The sequence below is a fragment of the Carya illinoinensis genome, chromosome 1 (assembly GCF_018687715.1).
Source record: "Carya illinoinensis cultivar Pawnee chromosome 1, C.illinoinensisPawnee_v1, whole genome shotgun sequence".
Classification (NCBI taxonomy): Eukaryota; Viridiplantae; Streptophyta; class Magnoliopsida; order Fagales; family Juglandaceae; genus Carya; species Carya illinoinensis.
Window position 1 is genome coordinate 23,269,840 of NC_056752.1, and position 8,318 is coordinate 23,278,157.

At 38.3% G+C, this 8,318-nt stretch overlaps 1 non-coding gene across 1 annotated transcript; it reads left to right on the forward strand.

The window, feature by feature from the left end:
* The first annotated feature begins 4,458 nt into the window (after nt 1-4,458).
* On the forward strand, nt 4,459-4,566 carry LOC122293760. Its single transcript, XR_006237356.1, has one exon. It is a non-coding gene; the product is annotated as a small nucleolar RNA R71 (small nucleolar RNA).
* Nucleotides 4,567-8,318: the final 3,752 nt, after the last annotated feature.

Sequence of the window (8,318 nt, forward strand, 5' to 3'; positions counted from 1 at the left end):
AATGATATGCTTATATAAGGTAAGAAAGAAACCCTAATGTCCTCTTGATTTCCGCATAAAACAATCGCCTAAATTTTAGGACTTATCTTGGCAGCCACGTACTGCCTTCAGGAATTCGAATTTGGAAATCCTTATTAGAGACAAAGTTATAGCCCTTTAAGATAGCTTTCCAATGCATCAAGAATCACATCAATCCGATATATGAGTAAAAAGATACAGTCAAAAGACTAAAGTATGTCCAGACTGTCTCCTAGCGAATTTCGGACTTGGACTTCTTGTGGTTTCATTTTGTGATCTTTTTCTTTTTCTTTTCTTCCAAATTGCTCTCAAACCCCATGAATTTCCTCCTTTGAATTTGACTGGGCTTGACTTGCTCTTTTATAAACTCTGAAATTAGACATAAAAAAACTGCTTAGGAGTATCCCAATGTAAATAGCAATTCAATTTAAGAATACACATTAATTCCTATGATTTCTATTCACATTTTAGCATTTTAGTCCAATAATAGGGTATATAGAGTGCACTTTCGCACACTCATCACACCCCCCAACTTACTCCTTGCTAGTCCCTAGCAATTTTCATGTCAAAACAATGAAAGAGACCAAAGAAAATCACACATAAAGGCCATCAAGTCACACTTTCCAGATTTACATATCAAAACAATCTAAGGAATCCAATAACCCATCAAGATCAATCCACCTATAGCAATCCATAGAGTGTGTGTGTGTTCTCCAAGCCATAACCATCATACCACTAACCTTGACACATGCAACATCAAGAACATCTTAAGCAAAAGGTTCAACTCCATAACTCACGGGTATAATAGTGTTTCGTGTAAGTGCTCTCTCTATGGAGTTGACAATGGATGTATATACACTCTCATGGAAAATTAGGCAATTATGTACAAGCAACAAGCAAACATTGATCTTATGATAGGAACACTAACAAATGAGACTTCCATCAATCTTTTCAACAGCTTATTTAGGATCAGAATGGTCAACACAAAAGGTTGTAATGTGGCTTGGTTTTGGGGTTATATGAAAAAAAAGGATGAAATGGATTCAAAAACTTCCAAGTACATACAAATGGAATTTTATTAAATATCTCAATAGACCACACTTCTCACTTAATATACCCTCCAACTTTTCAGATCATCAAATAATAATGCTTTTCCTTCTTCTTCCTTTTTTTTTTTTTCAACAATTTGATGGACAAACACATGCCACTTTTGTATTCTTTCCATCTATACCAACTTTTTTTTTTTTTTTTTTTAGAGCTCACTCAATTGAACACTTTGCAACTTGTACTCTTCTCTTTTTTTTCCGTCGTCTTCTTCTTCTCTTTTTTTTTTAATTGAAAATGATAAAATTAAAGAAAGAAAATTCAAATTCCAAACCTAGTATACACTTGGAAGTAAAAAGGGTAAGAAAATCTGTGTATAGGTTATACTCCAATGTGGAGAGGCATGGATGATATGGGCATATGAATAGAAAAAGCTACAAGTGTTTTATTGGCTCAAAGTTGGCTACTAGGGGTCTATAATGGAAAAGATAGCTTGAAAGGCTCAAACGTTAATCCTAAGTTAACCTTCGTCATATCCCAAGTATATCCACCATTGTACCGCAAACCATGTAATGATATTCTCAAAAGAAGTGCCCAATTCAACAGATCAATGAACGCTTATCACAATTTACTGCATTTGTATGCTCTCAATCCTCTCCAAACTCACATGAAAACTTAAGCAAAAGAGTTCTCTAGCTACATGTGTCAAACCACCATCTTACCACAAAACTTGGATAAGTGCATTAAGGATTCTGTGAATGTTTCAGCAAAAAATGATCTGGTGGGTTTGGTGAATTCACGAAGATGGCTATGAATGAGAATGAGTACACATGTGAAAATGATGCACGTGTGATGCAAATTAAAAAATATTGACACATGAAAATATGCCACAGAGTTCCAACAAGCATTTTAAAAACTGAATTTGCACCACCACCCCCCAACTTAAATGAAACATTGTCCTCAATGTTTAAGAATCAAAATTGAATGGGGAGTAACTGAAAATGGTAGAATACACCTGATGAGTGACGTGGGTAGCTCCCTAAACACCAAAGATGGTAATCTGAAATGACGAAATGAAACTATCCTGCAACCAAAAACAAAGAAAACAACAGCAAACAAAAAGGAAAAGAAAGAAAATAAGAAAAAACAAAAACAAAACAAAGCAAAACAAAATAAATAAAGAAACACATACCTTGGTGGTGTGGTCAAGGTTGATAGACTGGATCCACAAGTGGAATGTCTTCCACTTCCGGAACTTGCCTATCAATTAATATTTTAAGGCGTTGACCATTTACTTTAAAGATCCGACCATCCTTAGGATCTTCTATTTCTACCGCCCCATTTACAAAAACATTTTTCACTAGAAATGGGTCAGTGCACCTAAACCGAAGTTTTCCTTTGTGCTTGTGAGATCCAAAATCATATAAGCATATTCGGTCATTAGGTTTAAACCTCTTCCTAAGAATATTTTTATCATGAAACGTTTTCATTTTAACCTTATAGACTTTAGACTTAGGCAAAGATTTCAATTTAACTCTTGGTACTTTCATACTTACAGGAATCTGTTTTCCACATTTCTTAGACAACTCCTTAAATTTCTGTTGCCAAACCTGTGTGCCATAATCCTGAGTTTCATAAAAAACATCAGATGAATCACTAACAGATGTATTAAACTCAGAATTCACAAGGGAATATTCAAGGGGATCAAAATCATGAGTTGTGTGAACTCCCTTGTCTGTGAGTGCATCAATCATATACGTTTGGTGGAACTCATCATCTGTTGGCTGCTTCTCAATATGGAAAATGTTGACCTCCATGGTCATGTTTCCAAAAGATAACTTCATCAACCCATTCCTGCAATTTATAAGTGCATTAGCCGTAGCAAGGAAAGGTCTACCTAATATGAGAGGAACTTTAGAGTTAGACTCAACAACTGATTGAGTGTCCAAAATTAAGAAATCAACAGGATAATAAAACTTGTCAATTTGGATCAAAACATCCTCAACTATCCCCCTCGGTTTCTTAACTGAACGATCAGCCAACTGAAGCACGATAGAAGTAGGCTTAATTTCACCCAAACCAAGCTGCAAATAAATGGAATAAGGCATCAAATTAACACTAGCTCCTAGATCTAGCAAGGCTTGCCCAAACTCATGATTCCCAATATTACATGCAATGGTTGGACAACCAGGATCCTTGTACTTAGGAGGAATTCGCTGCTCAATTAGAGCACTAACTTGCTCTGTCAGAAATGATGTCTTCTTAACATGGTGCTTCCTCTTAACTGTACACAAATCTTTAAGAACTTTTGCATAAGTGGGAACTTGTTTAATAACATGCAAAAGAGGAAGGTTAATCTTTACCTGCCTGAGGTTCTCCAAGATTTCATTACCAGAATCCAAAGTTCGCATACCAGATTTTAAAGCTTGAGGAAATGGTACCTTAACTGGACTCTTGATTACCTCGGCATCCTTGGGGAACTCGGTGCTATCATTGCTTTGTTCCTCTTCAAGATCCTCTTGCTTATTAGTTGTTGGAAGGTGTAAGGACTTACCACTTCTTGTCATAATAGCATTGACTTCTTTTAAATTTTTTTGTGCCATATGCTGACCTTGGGGTGCGGATTGAGCTTGAGAAGGAAACTTGCCATGCTCATTCACACTCAAGGAGCTCATTATCTTGGATATATGACTCTTTATCTCTTTGTTTTCTTCAACAACCTGCATAATCAAAGATTCAAACTTTTGATTAGTTTTACTCTGTGCCTCAATAAAAGCATGCAAAGTGTCTTCTAAAGGACTCCTAGAAGATGAAGGTGCATGATATGGTGCAGGATATGATCTAGGGGGTTGTGCAGGTGGCTGGTTTTCAGACTTCCAGCTAAAATTGGGGTGATTACGCCACCCAGGATTGTAGGTATCAGAGAAAGGTGCAACAGGCTTCATGTACATACCTAAGGCATTACATTGTTCCTTATACATCCCTCTCATCTCAGCAAATGTGGGACACTCTTGGGCAAGGTGATCTACCCCACCACACACAAAACATGGTCCAAAAGACTTTGCATGATTAGCCACGTGTGTTGGCTTTAAGTCCTTAGTCTTCAACGCCTCTAGCTCCCTAGTGAGCATCTCAACATTAGCCTTTAGGTTATCTTCTTCCCTGAGATGGTAAATTCCACCACCATTTAGGTTTCCTGCAGGTCGTGACCTATTTGTGCTCTCAGTAGCACTAGGTCCAGTCCAAGTGTGAGCTTTTTCAGCAAGCTCATTGAGGTATTCTATGGCCTCATCAGGATCTTTCTGTAAGAACTCACCATTACACATCATCTCCACAAATTGACGCTCTCTAGGTGTAAGTCCCTCATAAAAATAGCTCACTAAGCGCCAATTCTCATACCCATGGTGAGGACACATACTCAATAGCTCCTTAAATCTCTCCCAAGACTGATACAAAGTCTCACTGTCCTTTTGTACAAAGGTGGATATTTGTCTTTTTAAAGCATTGGTCTTATGTTGGGGAAAGTATTTATTAAAAAAGACCTGAGTCATCTCATTCCATGACCCAATAGATCGTGGTCTCAAAGAGTATAGCCAACTCTTAGCTCTATCCTTCAAAGAGAAAGGAAAGAACTTAAGTCTCACAATGTCATCAGTTGCATTTTGACTATGAAAAGTCGCAACTACTTCCTCAAACTCCCTAATGTGCACATATGGATATTCATTTTCCAAGCCATGAAAAGTAGGGAGTAACTGTATCATCCCTGTTTTAAAATCCAATTGGCGAATATTAGCTGGAAACATGATGCATGATGGTGTGGCTGTGCGTGTAGGGTGGAGGTAATCCTGAAGGGTCCTAGTGGGTTGATCTTCGTGTTCACTCATTTTCTCAAAATTAGAAGAATTATCAAACAAATGATCAGAAAAATTAAACTCTGACTCTAACACAGGTCTACAAGCAAACCGACTCAAGGCGTCTCTAGGAGGTGCACCTAGGTGGCGATTAGTGGTGACTTGGGCATTGCACATGGAGGTGCACCTAGGTGGCGATTAGTGGGGACTTGGGCATTGGAAGGACTTTCCTTCGATTGAAATGTCATGTATCAAGTCTAATCTTCTATTTCACTCTACGAAGGTTGGGAAACAACAATAAAACTATTCATGTCCATATAAAAATGGTAAGAAAGAATTAAGAAGGAAATTAAGCTTGAAACGTGGTTTAGAGATAACTAATCACTTGGAAGTTGTTTAATGACCTTAACTCCGGTTACAAGCTGAACCAAGGCGAGATAAGGGGTGTATGGCACGTCCTGCGCTTGAGGGAAACCATTGGTATGCTATCTGTGGGTTACAATTGGAAGATTGAAAGAAAAGATGGGTTTCTTTGAGTCAATTCGTCCAATGCTAGAACTGAGTTTCGACGGTTAAGGTGGGATGCATTTGCTAATATTTCCCTTGAGAAAATGGTGTAAATGGCATAGTGTAGAGTCTGATTAGTTGCAATGCACATGGAGGTGCACCTAGGTGGCGATTGGCGGGGACTTGGGCGTTGGAATGACTTTCCTTGTATTGAAATGTGGTGGATGAAGTCTAATCTTTTAGTTCACTCTAAGAAGGTTGGGATACAAAACAATAAGAGTAATAAGGCCCATATGAAAAAAGAGAGAGAGAATTAAAAAGGAAATTAAGTTCAGAACATGGTTTAAAGATGTGGGCTACATTTGGAAGAATGAACGAAAGGATGGGTTTCTTCGTTTCAATTCGTCCTGTGCTAGAACTGAGTTACGACGGTTATGGTGTGACGTATTTGATGAGATTTCCCGTGAGAAAATGGTGTAAACAGCATAGGCTAGAGTTCGATTAGTTGCAACGTACATAGAGGTGCACCTAGGTGGCGATCGACGGTGACTTTGGCATTGGAGTGACTTTCCTTGTATTGAAATGTGGTGGATGAAGTCTAATCTTCTATTCCGCTCTAAGAATGATGGGAAAAAACAATAAAAGTATTAACGTCCATATAAAAAAGGTGGGAAGGAATTAAGAAGGAAGTTTAGCTTGAAACATGGTTCATAGATGACTAATCACTTGTAAGTTGATTAATGACCTTAACTCTGGTTACAAGCTTAACCAAGGCGAGATAAGGGGAGTATGGCACGTCCTGGGCTTGAGGGAAACCATTGGTATGGTATCTGTCGGTTACAATTGGAAGATTGAAAGAAAAGACGGGTTTCTTTGAGTCAATTCGTCCAATGCTAGAACTTAGTTTCGACGGTTAAGGTGGGATGCATTTGCTGATATTTCCCTTGAGAAAATGGTGTAAATGGCATAGTGTAGAGTCTGATTAGTTGTAATGCACATGGAGGTGCACCTCGGTGGCGATTGGCGGGGACTTGGGCGTTGGAATGACTTTCCTTGTATTGAAATGTGGTGGATGAAGTCTAATCTTCTATTCTGCTCTAAGAATGATGGCAAACAAAACAATAAGAGTAATAAGGTCCATATAAAAATGGTGAGAAAGAATGAAGAAGGAAATTAAGTTTGAAACATGATTTAGAGATGACTAATCACTTGGAAGTTGATTAATGACCTCAACACCGGTTACAAGCTCAACCAAGGCAAGATAAGGTGAGATGGCACGTCTTGGGCTTGAGGGAAACCAATGGTATGGCATTTGTGGGCTAAAATTCCAAGAATGAAAGAAAAGACGGATTTCCTAGTGCCAATTAGTCCAATGCTAGAATTGAGTTATGACTGTCAAGGTGGAATGTATTTGATTAGATTCCTCTTGAGAAAATGGTGCAAATGGCATAGGCTATAGTCCGATTAGTTGCAATGCACAAAGAGGAGCACCTAGGTGGCGATTGGCGGTGACTTTGGCGTTGGAATGACTTTCCTTGTATTGAAATGTGGTGGATCGAGTCTAATCTTCTAATTCACTCGAAGAATAATGGTAAACAAAACAATAAGAGTAATAAGGCCCATATGAAAAAAGAGAGAGAGAATTAAAAAGGAAATTAAGTTCAGAAGATGGTTTAAAGATGTGGGCTACATTTGGAAGAATGAACGAAAGGATGGGTTTCTTCGTTTCAATTCGTCCTGTGCTAGAACTGAGTTACGACGGTTATGGTGTGACGTATTTGATGAGATTTCCCGTGAGAAAATGGTGTAAACAGCATAGGCTAGAGTTCGATTAGTTGCAACGCACATAGAGGTGCACCTAGGTGGCGATCGACGGTGACTTTGGCATTGGAGTGACTTTCCTTGTATTGAAATGTGGTGGATGAAGTCTAATCTTCTATTCCGCTCTAAGAATGATGGGAAAAAACAATAAAAGTATTAACGTCCATATAAAAAAGGTGGGAAGGAATTAAGAAGGAAGTTTAGCTTGAAACATGGTTCAGAGATGACTAATCACTTGTAAGTTGATTAATGACCTTAACTCTGGTTACAAGCTTAACCAAGGCGAGATAAGGGGAGTATGGCACGTCCTGGGCTTGAGGGAAACCATTGGTATGGTATCTGTCGGTTACAATTGGAAGATTGAAAGAAAAGACGGGTTTCTTTGAGTCAATTCGTCCAATGCTAGAACTGAGTTTCGACGGTTGAGGTGGGATGCGTTTGCTGAGATTTCCCATGAGAAAATGGTGTAAACGGCATAGGGTACAGTCCGATTAGTTGCAATGCACATGGAGGTGCACCTAGGTGGCGATTAGTGGTGACTTGGGCATTGGAATGACTTTCCTTGGATTGAAATGTCGTGTATCAAGTCTAATCTTCTAGTTCCCTCTAAGAAGGTTGGGAAACAACAATAAAAGTATTCATGTCCATATAAAAATGGTAAGAAAGAATTAAGAAGGAAATTAAGCTTGAAACGTGGTTTAGAGATAACTAATCACTTGGAAGTTGATTAATGACCTTAACTCCGGTTACAAGCTGAACCAAGGTGATTACGCCCAAAGAATAACGCGGTAGTTGTAGCACAGCTTTGGGGTGTCGATTCCACAGAGAGACAAATTAAAAGAATAGCAAGAGGAACAAAGAAACTAAAGAAAAAATATTAAATAAGTAATAGAGAACAAAGATTAATTTTAAATGTAAATTCAAGTGAAGCAAAGTGATTAACAGAAAAAGTACTCAAATTTAACAAACAGTAGAGCGTCGGGAATCCCTAGCACAAATCTGGTATTTTAATTATTCTTAATTCATTGGATAACTCAATTAGGAACTCAATTCCCGCAATTCCCAATCGGAAGGTAT